This window comes from Mytilus galloprovincialis, chromosome 6 (genome assembly GCF_965363235.1).
Source record: "Mytilus galloprovincialis chromosome 6, xbMytGall1.hap1.1, whole genome shotgun sequence".
Taxonomy (NCBI): Eukaryota; Metazoa; Mollusca; class Bivalvia; order Mytilida; family Mytilidae; genus Mytilus; species Mytilus galloprovincialis.
The window spans coordinates 53,328,270-53,343,229 of record NC_134843.1 but is presented as its reverse complement, the minus strand read 5'-3'; the positions used below and the strand labels follow the sequence as shown (position 1 = coordinate 53,343,229).

The window sequence follows — 14,960 nt, the reverse complement described above, 5'->3', positions numbered from 1 at the left end:
AATATTACAATGAATGATAGCTAAAACAATGACTGGATATGAAAATCATAAATAAAAAAAGCACACATTTTTTTCCACAAAAATTCAATGAAAACAAGTAAATTTCCATTGTTTATTTTTTGTTTTCTTTTACTGAAAACATAAGAGCGCATACGTCGACAGAAAAGATCTTATTATAATAATATTTGTTATACCATTTTACATATCTGACATAAATATTTACTTTGTTAAAGCCTGCACTCTATGTTTCCTATGTCTTAATGTTTTGTAACCTATGCGATTTTGTCAAAGTGTTTTAATGTTTACCAAATCTATTCCAATTCTAAGAAACAGTTCCACAGTGTACGAAAAAATATAGAAAGTGAATCAGAGTGTATACACTTTCTAGCTTGGAGACTAGCACCATGTCATAAGTGAGCAAAGTTTATAAAGAAAGAAATTCACAAATACAATTGTTTAAACCATATTTTTCTTAATGTATATATGTTTGTTTGTTTTTTTAAGTTCGTATTTAGTTTGGTATTGGATTTTGAAATATCTTGGCTTCAAGCATCACTAAAAAGACATTTATTCTCGAAATGCGCATCTTGTGCAGTAAAATAGGTACCGTTTATGTCACTAGAACAACACAATGTTGCGTGTATTAAGAGTTCTAGTGTATTATTTTTGTCTATTTTTTTTTCTTCAAATTTCATGGTTACTACGTATACAACATAATTTTGTTGTTTTAATTTTTAGGAGTAATCTTCAATTCTTCAAAATACTGACTGTAGTTGATAATTGATTGTTATAATAACACCCATTGTATTTTGTTTGTTGTCATACAAGGTTGAATGTATATTTTCAAAATGTTGGCAAAGGTTGAAGACACCGTTTTCATTTGTTGACGCAATCATAACTGACTACGCATTTGAAATTACATGTTTCACAGTTTATCCAAGAACATCTGCCTTAACCGTATGTTTTTCGACAAAATATCCGCACCTTTTAATTAAAACAATGGCCTAAAGGTTAACACTGACGACTATTGGTTTTCGGTATAAAAATTATGAAGACAATTTAATCAACCTTATATTACTAGTATTTTGAACTGAGAGGACAAAATAAAAGGAAACTTGAGGTAAGATAACACATTATATATTTTATAATATGCATTTTATGCTACATAGCTTACATGCAATTATGACTTAGTTATTTTCAAACGAGAATACCCCGAATTTGTAATAAAATATTATGTTCAAAATCTCTAGTTGGAGGTTCTCTTATTGACAGTCATACCCTATATAATTACTTTAAATAAGTGTGATTATAACTAGAATAAAAATATATAAGGTATATCTAATCAAACGCCCTGTCTGTAAGCGTGTTAGTCTCTATTCGAATATCATAACACACAGTTAAGACCTATTCATACAATACAGTAATTAACAAATTATCTGAGAAATAAGTCAACAAAGAGGTAGAACCCATTTCCTTGTATGTGTTTTACTCACATTGGCCATGATTCATTGTGATATTGGTCAATAATTTCTAATTTCAAACTGTAGCTAGACAAAGGGACCATTTTAGGGCCTTATCGAACCTATTCCTTTTCTAGGTTATTTTCAAAAGAGAATATTCGAATTTTTAATCAAATTTCATGTTCAAAATCTCTGGTTGGATGTTCTCTAATAGACAATCATACCTCATATTTTCTATTTTCTAAATAAGTATAAATATAACTAGAATAACCTACAAGTACAAGTTATATTGAACCAAACGCAATGTCACTAAGCGAGTTAGTCTCTAATAGAATATCATATCACACAATCAAGACCTATAATTCATATAATACAGTAATTTGCAAATTATCTGAGAAATAAGTCAACGAGGTAGAACCCATTTTCTTGTATGTGTTTCACTCACAGGATCAATGTCTTAAAGTTGTAAAATCGTACTGGAAATTGAATAGTTTATCAAAGAATTATATTATTAAAGAGTCTATAGCATATACATAAGAATTATAAAATTTGCCTTAATGTGAATATACAATACAACGTTTGGAAAATAGTTGAAAATGGTGATTTAAACTTAAAAAAATAGATACTTTTTTTTTCATTTAAAGAATAAGAACAACAGCGACTTCCATTATTTCAGTTATTTTCACTCGTTGTGCTTGAATTTTTGTAGTCCTTCAAATTTTACTTTTAGTTTCCTATTTTTATCGACTCCTAGTAGACTCCTAGGAGTCGATATTAAGAATTGAACGATGGACATTCAGTGCGTGAATTTTTCTTGCTACCTGATTGGAAGATATTACGAGACGTGAATAATCAAAGTTTATTGATCGGTTAGGACAGTCCAAACCTAGTAAATGTCCTTCAATCCCGTAGAGTATCGGATTTGTCCTCTCTATTTTAGAAATTAGATTTTACCTGGTCATTAAATAGTCGAATCTTCTGGAGTTTCGTAAACAACAACGTTAAACGATATATACTACTTCATAACGTGTGACCTCACGTGTGTTGTAAAATTTGGTGATTGATGCACGTGGGTATTCTAGTAAATGAATTAATCTCCAAAGCGAGAGCACTTTCCATTTTCATCAGCTAAGAGTCGACTAACCCTTTTTGAAAGAGGCTAATGCTTGTTCATTTAATCATTGATAAACTGAAAGGAACACATAATATGCAAAATTAAGGGAACGGTACTCAAAATGATGACGTCTTTATCAGAATGGCATGCGTTTTTTTTACGACATCGAAGGTGCTAGAAAAAACTTTGAAATAGTGAAAAAGTGATAATTGAGTAAGGCGTTTAAATTTCTAGCTTGCGTCTTTTAACTGCCTCGAAAACAGCTTTGTAGCTATTTGATATATGTATTGTTGGTTTTTTTTTTCAGATTAAGATGAAAACAGATTATATTGTATTTATAGTAGCAACCTCATGGTGAGTGTTCTTATTTTTGTTTCTGTCTATTTTTCAGTTTAAGTTTGCATGTCAGGAAAAATGCCTTTTACCTATAGATGTGTAACGTGTACACAGGGTAAGCGTGTCTATTTCTATTTTAGAACGGGTTCGTGACTAGTTTGATACTGGATCCAAAATGTTCTATTTACAAAATATATAACAAATAATCTTTATTCATAAATTAACGTCAATGAACCAAAATATGTACAACTGCTCTTTGCGTTCTCTAATAAACTATCTAAAATTATTCTACTTCAAATATATACAACTGGCACAATTATGTACCCTACAAGTTGGTCACACAGACTTACACTTGTCCAATACGTCACTTGTTCTCTTGGTACAATTATGCACCTTACAAGTTGGTCACACAGACTCACACTTGTCCTATACATGTTGCTACCCTTCAAAATACGACTTGTCTTAATAGAGGTTTCTCAACATCTTACGAACGAACGAAAATCGCCCTAACTTGACGTAACTTGCCGTAACGAGAAAAGAGGGAGCAGTTATTTATCTTATAATTTTGGATTATCGGCTGTGCTCTTCTTCCCTTTGAAATGTCTTTTACATGTAAAATATGCATGCTTGATTTTTTAAAACCATTTTGAAACAAATACATATTATATTTATTTGATATTATATAATGTGTAATATACAATTTACTGTTCAATCAACACAGTTGAAGGTCTTATTGATCTATAAATTTAAGTGAAGAATATTTAATCAAAGGACAGTAATCGTACAAGAAATTTTAATAAACATGATGACAACATCACTATTAAGTTTATGTGAAAAAGGTAAATATAGATTCATGTATATGGATCGAAAGGGCTAGGATTTTTTTTTATCTTAGCTAGTTGCTGATTAACGGTAAAAATTCGTTCGTGGACACGAGGTAAAATAAATCTAGGAGTGAACGCCTTTCGATTTAAATTTGAAATGAAAACATCCCAATAAGTTCCTTGATAACTTCTTTGCCCCAACCACTAAAATCCAAATGATCTCTTCTTATTGATATATTGTTATAAATTGGTAGACTTAACAAGAAAAATAAAGGAAAATATTTAAACTTATATATTGTGTTTTTTGTTGTTATCATGGCCTTTCTTATTCTATATGTGTATGTTTCCTCTATAGTATAATTATGAGTATATACATTTTTTTTTCTTGTTTATTGTTTCCGTTAAGCTTCTATGGCATACTGTGTATATTTCCTCTATTTTTCATATTTCTCATTTTTCTTTTTAGTTAGGGGTGTAATATATAAAAATATATATTTTGATAACTATGTGACTACCAGTTGTGTTAGGGCTGTAGCACTCATACTTTCAACAAGAACACACAAAACTCTATTTCTAACGATAGATCGAGTGCACCTTTGAATTTCTTTAACTGATTCCCAATAAATATTAGAAATAAAAAAGCTATGTTGCGACATATCTATTCAAGATACTCTCCTATACGAAATAATGAAACTCATAGTAACTCAAACAGATTGGACCCATAGAAGGGACGTGTGGATATATGAAATATATTAAAGTTGTGTTCTCGATCACTTATCAATCCTTTACAAAACGCTAATTTCGCAATGAAATGAATGGAATATTTGCCACTGAACGTTAAACACCAAACAATCAATCAACCAATTGCAAACTAGATGTATTGAATTATTTAATCAAGGACATTATAAAAAAAATCTTTTTGAATGGATAAGGGAGATAAATCGAACGCATATATACGACATGTCAACAAACGGAACTCAACGTAAGAAAACGAAACAGTCAAAAACAGAAAATAAATTGGAACACGGATGTTTAATGACAACAATAAAATGCAAGGTTGCAAAACAGGATATTAAGTTGTTAACTGTTGTCTTTTAAACACAATTGTAGACATTTATTATGGATTTTATTATAACAAAATTACTGCTCCATAACGATACGTTCGTAAAGTTTCGTCCGTTCGTAAGATGTTGAGAAACCTCTAATGGTATGTACATTGTGGTATCCTACAAGTGAACACACTTGTCTTGTAGGGTAAACTTCCTACTTAACAAACTACAAGTTGTACAAGTCTAATGAACAGGATTCAACCTTGTCCTTTGTTGCATTACATCATGAATGCAATTCGATATTAGAGAATATTAACAGGCACCAACCTGTTCTTTATTATACTTAGTAATACAAACTATATTAGAGACAACGATCTCAAATATCCTTTCTCTAATTATAACATACCGTACGTATCATGGCCATCGTCTTCGTAGCATCAGACGAATGACAAAGAGCTATGAATATCTCCTGCTTATTTACCCCAATGGTAGCCGTACCATTCTTGAATGAGGGGTGTTCTACCAAAGTGCCTCATTACTCGTATTACAAATGCCTTTGGAACACCCGTTCACATTTGACCTGACCCAAGGTTTACCCGCGGAACATCTTATTCTTTTCTATGTTTATTCAAATTTTATACAAATGTATAGAATAAGGCTTCTGCCGAACTGTAACTAATGTAAACAATCAAACCTAAGATACAAAATCATCACATAACCCACGCCTCAAAAATACATGCGTCCCGCATGTCTAAAACTAACTGTACAACGGATAAAACATAGAAGTACTATATACACATTTTAATTCAGTTAAATGTATCAAAACCTTTTCTTTAATGTCTTTGTGACCTTTTTTCCATCGATATTACCAACAATCTAGCAGTCAAAATAGCATATCCTTTACGGCATTTTTATTTTCTTCTTAAAAAGCAAGATCAGCACGTACACTTTTGACCTTCTGCTAAACTAGCCTTGCCATAAGTGACAACTTCTGACTTCAGCGGTATGACAACCGTGTCTGTAGCAACCACTCTGTTACAATCTATAGGTCATCGAAAAATTAAGTCTACCCTAAAATTCTCTACATAAAATATCAATTTTATCATCAATTGAACATGTGTGGTGTTTCATAAAGCCATGTATACCATCGACTTACAGATCAGTTACTACAGCTTAAATGCACAATACGAATTACTATAACTTAATATTAAAAAATGCACAAATTTCAAAATGGGACAAAACAGTCCATCCACGGTGTGCTATCGTCATATTTATAGGGTTTAATTTCTTCACCCGAATTATCTGTGTGATCTGTATGTCGGTACTTTGATTCTTTTTTTTTTTTGTAATTTTCCTTAACATAACTTTAATCTATAGATAACAACAGTGTTTCCCCTTCCTCTGAATCAATGTATAAACATTTGACAGTATTGTGAGTATTCGGGTTGGTGTATGTTGGTATATCACCTTTTTTTTTGTATCTCCCTTGTCTTGACAAAGAGGACCCTTTTGATCCCAAACCCGAATCATTTATTGTTATAAAAACATCTTTTGGAAGAACACCTTTATCTTTTGGTGTTGACGAAACAAAAATCTTTCTATACATAGTTCCTTCCGTATCTTGTATTTGTTTTGTCAACTCGTCAATTTTATCATCAAAAGACATTTTTGTACTTTAATTTAAGATTTAACCATGTATGTACAATATAATAAATGCCAATCGAATATTGCGGATCCAGCCATTTTAAAAAGGGGGGGTTCCTAACCCAGGACAAATGGGGGGTTCCAACTTCATGTCCCCATTCAAATACATTGATCGTCCAAAAAAGGGGGGTTCCAACCCCCGGAACCCACCCCCCCCCCCCCCCTCTCTGGATCCGCTCCTGTGCTTGTACCACTATCGATCGTTAATCCCGAGTGTAAATAATATAGGCAACTAAACTAGGGGAAATTTAAAAACGTGAACAGGACAATTTTGATATACAAATTACAATTACGATGTGCAAAAGTGAACAGTTTAAACATGTAAATTATCACAAGACAGTTTGGATATATAAGTTTATGATATGTTTAAATTGGATAATCATATTATCTTTCTCTATGGATTTAAAAATGAACAATTTGAATCAAACCGCTAGCCATCAATTTATGTAACGTGTACACTGGGTAAGTCTATTTCTATTTTAGAACGGGTTCGAACTGTAACTAATGTAAACAATCTAACCTAAGTACAAAATCATTACAGATGGATAAAACAATTTAATAATATATATGTTTTAAAGTCTCAAGATATCAGTGAAAGTCTCTCATTTTGTCATCTTTGTTTATCTCAAGGAATCAAATTTTACGAACTGACAAAGACTAGCCAAATTGAGTCTTACGGTGGTACCTAACACCTACACTGAAATTAATTTGGCTCGTTTAATTTTCTTAAAATTTTGACAAAGTATTTACTTTGACCCTTTGACAAAATATAAAAAAATCAAAATAATTGAACCAGAATTATCAGAAAAATTACACTGGTTATATAGCAGTTTGACAAACACTCATTTTGATCATTGAGAAGCTTAATATTCCCTTAAAGGGAAAATTCGCGATTTTTTTCTTATGGTTTAAATATGTTCATAATGACATAATATATATATTCACAAAGTTTTATCGCTAAATGTGCAGTAATAAAGGAGAAATTCAATAATTAATGAAAAAATATTAACTACTTCCTGTAGGTTGTGACGTTTTCTCCTGGTTTTTGCATGCCGGGATTTAAAATACAATCATTAAAAGTCTTGGTTTTTAATCATATTTTAACGTAATCGTAAGCGCGCCGATGACTTATGCTTTATCTAATAACCAGCCGATAATAGGAAGATAAAACGCACAGACGTGCAATTGTACACATTCATGAGATAAATTTTCTATGTTAAACGTAAATATTCGAATTATTTTTTTTAGACAACACAAAAAGTTATAAAATTATTTTTAAATAATGCATTTTCGGACTGATAAGGTGAACAAATTAAAGTACAATAATCTGTAAAGACAATATGTTGGTGTACTCTTATTGACCTTTTACTATCTCTGCTATGACTAGGTTTATACGATGTGTGTATTCACGGTTCTGTGGCAATACTCGTAGATGGCTTGTTTAAAGGTAAATTGTTATTTGCACTTCGGTATTTAACCACGCCTCTAGGGCACACCTTGCCAGGTGTGACTGTCTATTCGGATCAGTGGATTATAAAACAAGGGAGCATTTTTAATACACACATTAAAAATACAGGTGACAAATAAAAATAGATCGCCGTGGAATTATTTAATTATATTTGGTGCTATTATTTATTTGAATTCAAATAAATTAATTTAATAAGAAATAAACAGTTTTCGGTTAAAGACGGGAAACTTAATTCATGTGTCAGAATAAAATGATATACACCTCTTGTCCTTGATTTAAGTCTCATAAAAAAGGGGAACTTAGAAATTAGAAATAGCTTTACCAAATCATTTTGATTGTCTTTATTAGGCAAAAAAAATGTACGAGAACACTTACATTTAGACTTTTGAAACCCATGTATTAATTAATATCTGAAACTATCTGAAGATAACTCTACCGAAGCGGAATATAATTGTACGAATAAAGAAAAAAAAATGTTTTTAAATCTTTGCACATTTATAATTAATTATTTTTATCTATTGTTCATTTAATTATACTTAATTAGTACCTTAAATATGTCTACCGCTCGGCATTAAATCTTGGTGTGGTAGGATGGGATTATTACATATAGATTATATTATTTGGATGAGGATTTGAGCTAGCCTATAAAAACACATTAATTAGTTAACATACATTCGAGACCAAAGGATATTAACTTTGCTAAGGCAGCAACCATTTGATTTTCTGGGGGGGGGGGGGGGGGGGGGGGGCTATGGTTTTTTTTTCTGGACAAATTTTTTTTTTCGCCTGCGGCGAAAAACAATCTATTTTTTTCGTGACAAGTCGAAAACAATTTTTTTCTTTCAATTTTAGCATTACATATAGTGGCAGCTGAGGGTGAAACAAACAATTTTTTTTCTCAGAATCAAAAACAAATTATTTTTTTCTCCAAAAACTGGAAACAAACTTTTTTTTCCAAAAAAAACCATAGCCCCCCCCCCCCCCCCCCCCCCCCCCAGAAAATCAAATGGTTGCTGCCTAATTCAATTAACTTTCACTCACATATATTTCTCTCATGATTTGTGCGTGCTTGTTTCTATAGGACCTTGTATATATTGTCCCAAAATTAATCATAAAATCGTAACTAAAAATGTCTTGTTCGGAGGTTGATAGTAAAAAAAAAAAGAGGTTGATAGTACTAACAGTGGTTCCAGTCCGGTCAAGAGAGGCAGATTTTGACGAGTATGGTCAATTTGGGTACGCACTAGAGCCAGAGTATACCGAAGAAGAGCTCTATAAAATGGAAGCTGCAGAAAGTTCCCGAAATCAAGATATCCTTAGCAACCCTCGCCTTTCACCAGTTTAACACAGCCGGATTGGTGTTCGTGTACTAAATGCATAGTTATACCGTTATTGACGGAATGTCTTTGTTGCCCCGAATTTACTCTCTTTGATGGTAATATTGAATTGGGTGAATGCATTAGTGACAATATCGATTTCAGAACAGTTTGTCTGAACCCGGTTGTTCTTGAAACAAGCTATATAAGTTTTCCGAGGTACAAGCGCCATAGAGGGAGAGCTCCAGACGTACTAACTCACAGCCATGTTCACATTTAGTTGAATTATACAATATACTTTTACTTTTGTTCACTGTTGAAGGCCATACCGTGACTTATATAGCTGCTTAAGTCCACTTCATTTTGGGTAAGTGTCTCCCAAGTAAACAAACCACAACTTCTTATTTAATCAAATGACTTATCTTTTTGCGAAAGTTTGGTATGCAAAAGTGCAAAGTTATAAATGGGTGTCTTGCAATATCGAAGTGATAATCTATTTGTCAGATCTCTTATATCTTTTGACGAAATCAAACCATCATGGTATATTCTGCATTTGTATAGACCGAAGTGTACTAAATGATATTCATATTATACATGTTAAATGAATGAACAAATATTAAACCTATCTTTTTATTGTTTTCCGCCCATGTCTGCTCATCGCCAGAAATAAAGTTTGTCGCTCGAAAAAATGGTATTAATTCCAGAGTCAAAATTTAAAGAACTTATTTTCCATGTTTTCTGGTATTGTACGAAAGAGAATTGACCTAACAAAAGAATTGCTATCTTAGGCTGTTAGTAACACATGTAGAGCAGTGGGTCGTTGTTGGACATATAAATCTTAGAAAGTGTATCATCTGTTAAATTTGCAGGTCACTGAAAGGGGAAGTCCCATACGGAAGTAGGTGTTGACGATATTTTTTTTTATCCAGTGACACATATTACATGCGTATTCTTGAACGTTTGATACATCATTTACTCTCAAATTGCAAAAACGAAAACTTCCAATTGTATTTATAGTATTTGTATTTTTATCCATCTGATGAGTTAAGCCTTTTTCAACTGATTTGTATAGTTCGTTCTTCTTCTTCTTTTTTTTGGTATACAATAGTCTATCGAATTCGTTGATTACATACTGTTGGCATACGTGGACTAGTCTATTTACAAAACTTTTACCCCAATTTACACAAAATGTATGTTTCTTTCTTATGTTCAATGTATACATGTAGATAATTTAAATTGCGCTATAGTTCCGTAACTTTCTATCCAGGCGTATAAACGAATCGTCGTCAAACGCGTACATTTTTTAAATCAATATTTCTGGTATGTTCCAATCTGTCCTTTACTATTGACAACGAGTTTATATTACATTTTCCTAAATTAACCCTTAGAAAAAATATGTAAATAGATTTTTATTTCTTCAAATCTTTTTTTTTATGTATTATTTATATTTTTATAAATAATATTCTTTACACCAGAAATGTTATTTATAAACAAGCGTATGAGTTAAGTAATGACTAGTATATTATATCACTTTCGGACACGCAAGACAGAGATGTATATTATACACCTGATAGTTCAAAATAGAAAGTTATAAGTTATCGGCCGTGTACACTGACCAATACCTACAGAAGTGAAACGATGCATGAACTTGCAAGCCCGACAGGAAATCGCTTGAATACCTGGACGTGTCACCTCACACCCCTCACAATACCTTTGGGAGTAATGCCTTTAGCCATGCTGGTGATCAGATGAGCGAAGATCCGAATTTATTTGAATAAAGTTTATTACTTTAAAGAATTATGAACGAATTAGATTTTCGAAAACAATTTTCACGGAACACTTATTTAAGATTTTAACTTTGACTTTTTCACTAATTCCAATATTAACAGTTTTAAAATAACAGACTATGGTTATTTAAAAAAAAAATAAGAACATTTTCCGTATCAAGTTAGTTAGTCAGATAAAACAACCGTACGATTGACAAGATATCGACACGCAATTACGACTACATCGGTTACTGTAGTTTTGGTCCTTTGTGGTTTATAGACATATCGTGATTATTAATCGTAGAAGATGACAAAATGGCGGAACGCAGAGAATTGATACTCAAAATTTAAAATCGATGGTGATCTCTTATCTAGCGGAATAAAACTTTAATATCTATAAATTTGAGAATTTTTATACAGAATGGACATAATATCAATTTTTGATTTTTTTGCGAAGTTTCCCTTTAAGAACACAACGTCATTAAAACGTTCTGCTGATTTTACAGAGTTATCTCCCTGTAGTGTTAGGTACCACCTTAATTCCGTGCCCTAGTATGATGACAGTCATGTCTTCATGCAGACTGTTTAATCCTAATCAATGATAACATTAATTATAATGCATTGAATTGATTTCATGTAAATACTTCTGCATTTAAGTTTACATCTATGAGCTTTACTGCAACATAAACTAAACTTTAAAATATCACTTACAATAGGTAATTATTGCCGAATAGCAGCCTCTCCTTAAAAGTGTCAATGATTCATCTACAATGGACACGTATCGCGAAATTTGTATTACTATAGTTAGTACTGGTTAATCGGCATATCAAATTAATAACTTCTAAATACTAATAGTTAGATGATTATGAATACCATCTTACTAATCCAGTTAGGACTTTCAAAGGTATCTATAAATTTTGAGTTTTTTTTTTCATCTATATGAAGACATGTAAAATATGCCCGCATTTTAATTTAAGAAACAAATATAAAGTGAAATTTTGTTAATCTATCGCTACATTACAGAAACATTATCTTATATGTGAGATGAATTTTAATGTAGACTTTCATAAAATAAAGCCAGGTTTAACATATTCGCGTGTCAGATTTTGAAAATGTCACACTGAATAGGTTGATTGATTGTTGGTTGCTTGATTTACGTCCAGTGGCAAATATGTCATGCATGTTCAGGACGATACACACTGAATAGGAAATCATACTGTGACCTACATGTATTTAAATTCGTCTTCGTGTCAGTTCGTAACTTTTTTAAATTCATGTATACCTTTTACTCTATCAAAAGATATTTTTATATTCTATTGAATAAAATGCATGTAACTCACAAAAAAAATTACCCCTTACTTTTCCATTAACTAAGTTGGTACAATAAATTACTCACAATGTGTCTTGTATTTGTCATACACCGTTATATGCGCTTTTTTACCTGTAAAACGATAGGACATTTGCGCTTCAAATACTATGGACATTTGCGCTTTAAATTTAAATCACCTGTATTAAATTCACCGGACATTTGCGCTTTTTACCTATAGTTGTCCACTGAGAAGTAATATTACGTAGATGAATTTAACTTATATTTGTCATTATTACGACACATGGTGCAGAATCCTTCAATGCCCATTTTAATGAACAGTTCTACTTACTCATTCTGCTAAAAAAAATCTTTTTTAAGAGTATCATTTAACAACAGTCAGCGAATTACATTACGATTTGTTATATTGATGAATAGGCACCCCAAAATTGAGAAACATGATTATTTATTTGAAATACGGTCGAAATACCAGTCAGAACAGATAACAAGACCTTTTTTTCAGTCCTTGGGCTTCAGATATCTAGCGAAAAATTACCTGTGATGGCTGTACGTGTTTTCATGTCTTTAGAATGTTTACTTTTACTAGTTTTAGCTGTATACAAACTTTTTTAATATAAATCAATGTGCTAAGAAATGTGCTTTGCAATGAGTTTAAAATGTTTACCTCTGCCAAGTCAAACCTGGCGGTCCCAAGCCCGGATAAAAAGGAGAATAGTCATAAAAACCAAATATTGCAAAAGCGCAAATGTCCTATGTAAAAAACGCAAAATTTACTGTCCATTTTTAAAAAGCGCAAATGTCCAATGATTTGAAGCGCAAGTGTCCAAAAATAAAAGCGGAAATGTCCTATGAAAAAGCGCAAACGTCCTGCGCCGTAGATTAATTAGTGAGTTTTATTTCACATTCTAAACGAGCCGTACGGCGTATTTAAGCCTAAATGCATTAGAAAGGAATATCCCACTTTAGTCTGGTCGGTAAAATAGGATACTAAGTTTTGAAAATCTTTATAAAAAAAATAACAGTATGTCAGATAATGCATATTTGAAGGGTTTTCTTGTCGCAGAACACACCTCAGGGTGTCAGGATTGCTCAAAGAAAGACCTCTCTCCGGCGGGTCTTTCATTTGATCAATCCTGACACCCCTCGGTGTGTTCTACGACAAGAAAATCCTTAAAATATGCATTATCTATAACATAAACGAAAATCCTCTTCGAGTGCCGTCCACATTTCTCAAAGTTGTCAATTTCTCTAATACCTGTTAGCACATTTCAATTCATCCAGTTAGCTGATAAAGGTTATGACCCTCAAACTCAGCCAATTATCGGCAACCACACGTTGCATGATTAAAGTTTTTTTTTATTCAATTGGACCAGAAAGGTCAAGTTGCCAAATAATTGGAGAAACAGAAATCTAGAATTTAACGGGATTTTGCTCTACGTTTATGTAAAGACAATTGATATAATGTTCTTACTAATTATTTGTGAAAAAAGATATGTGCATGGGGAAATCCTTGATGAGACAATAACAAACAAACAACTAAAGTTACCAAAATAGACATGTTGGGGTCAATATGGCATACCATCAAAGGCGTATGATAAGCTATAAATTCCACGTATTTTAGATCACTTAATATCAGGCACCAACACCAAATTTAAGGCAAAAGCATTATAGCACGCTGTTGCCACTCACGATAATTAATTGAAGACAGGCACTAAAATGTTAGTTACTCGTCAGTACTCAGTCTTGTTCCTTTTATCCTGATCAGTTGTAGAATGAGATATACACTATGTCAATACTTCTAAAAAAAATCATGTTTTTCCAATAGTATATACAACTAAATTGATTTTGCTTATTTGACAGTGTGTGTCTTGCGCATGGATGGGTCAAAGATGTTGAAGCGGTCGACGCTGTCAAAAGGTCACCTTCCAAAGTGGAGAAATTGACATCACCAATCGATATATACCAACTATTGCTGTGGTCCCTCAACAAATTTCAAAATTACACCGACAACTACAGCGAGGATGAAACAGAAGATGCAAGACAAATCAAACGTACAATGAATAGCAAGTTGTCACGTGATTTCCTCAGAAGGAGACGAATGAGGGGAAATAGTTTCCGAATGACTAACAGTAATTCGATGGATCCGTTAGCTAGTGGTTTGATTGGTTAGAGCGCTAATAAAGCTTCCGAACATGCTTTTATTTCAGTTGATAATAGCATCTACTCTTTGACAATTCACTAGGAACACTTCATCTCAAAATTGAATTAAAATTGGAGTAAAAAGTTTTTCTTGTACATCCTCCTATTGTTGTTTTATGAAAAACATTTCTTTTACTTCAAATAACAAACTGTTTCATCAATTACTGAATAAATACTTGCAAAATAGTTTTGTCTCATTACATGTTTTTGTTTGGATGTTTGGATATTTTGTCTTTTATTTTCGTTTTAGATTTTTTTTCTTTCAGTCAACTTGTTGTTGTGGCATTGGGTTACTCTTAAGATGACGACATATTCGCAACTTTTAAACTGAGTGTTATGTATATGGGTCATTATCAAAAAAAGTGCATATTTCGACGAGGTAATATTTTGAAAAATG

The 14,960-nt window shown here is 32.2% G+C and overlaps 1 long non-coding RNA gene across 1 annotated transcript; it reads left to right on the top strand.

Moving 5' to 3' along the window:
* The first annotated feature begins 1,013 nt into the window (after nt 1-1,013).
* Nucleotides 1,014-14,749, top strand: LOC143079881 (uncharacterized). Its single transcript, XR_012979521.1, has 3 exons — nt 1,014-1,120; nt 2,882-2,928; nt 14,225-14,749. It is a non-coding gene; the product is annotated as an uncharacterized LOC143079881 (long non-coding RNA).
* Nucleotides 14,750-14,960: the final 211 nt, after the last annotated feature.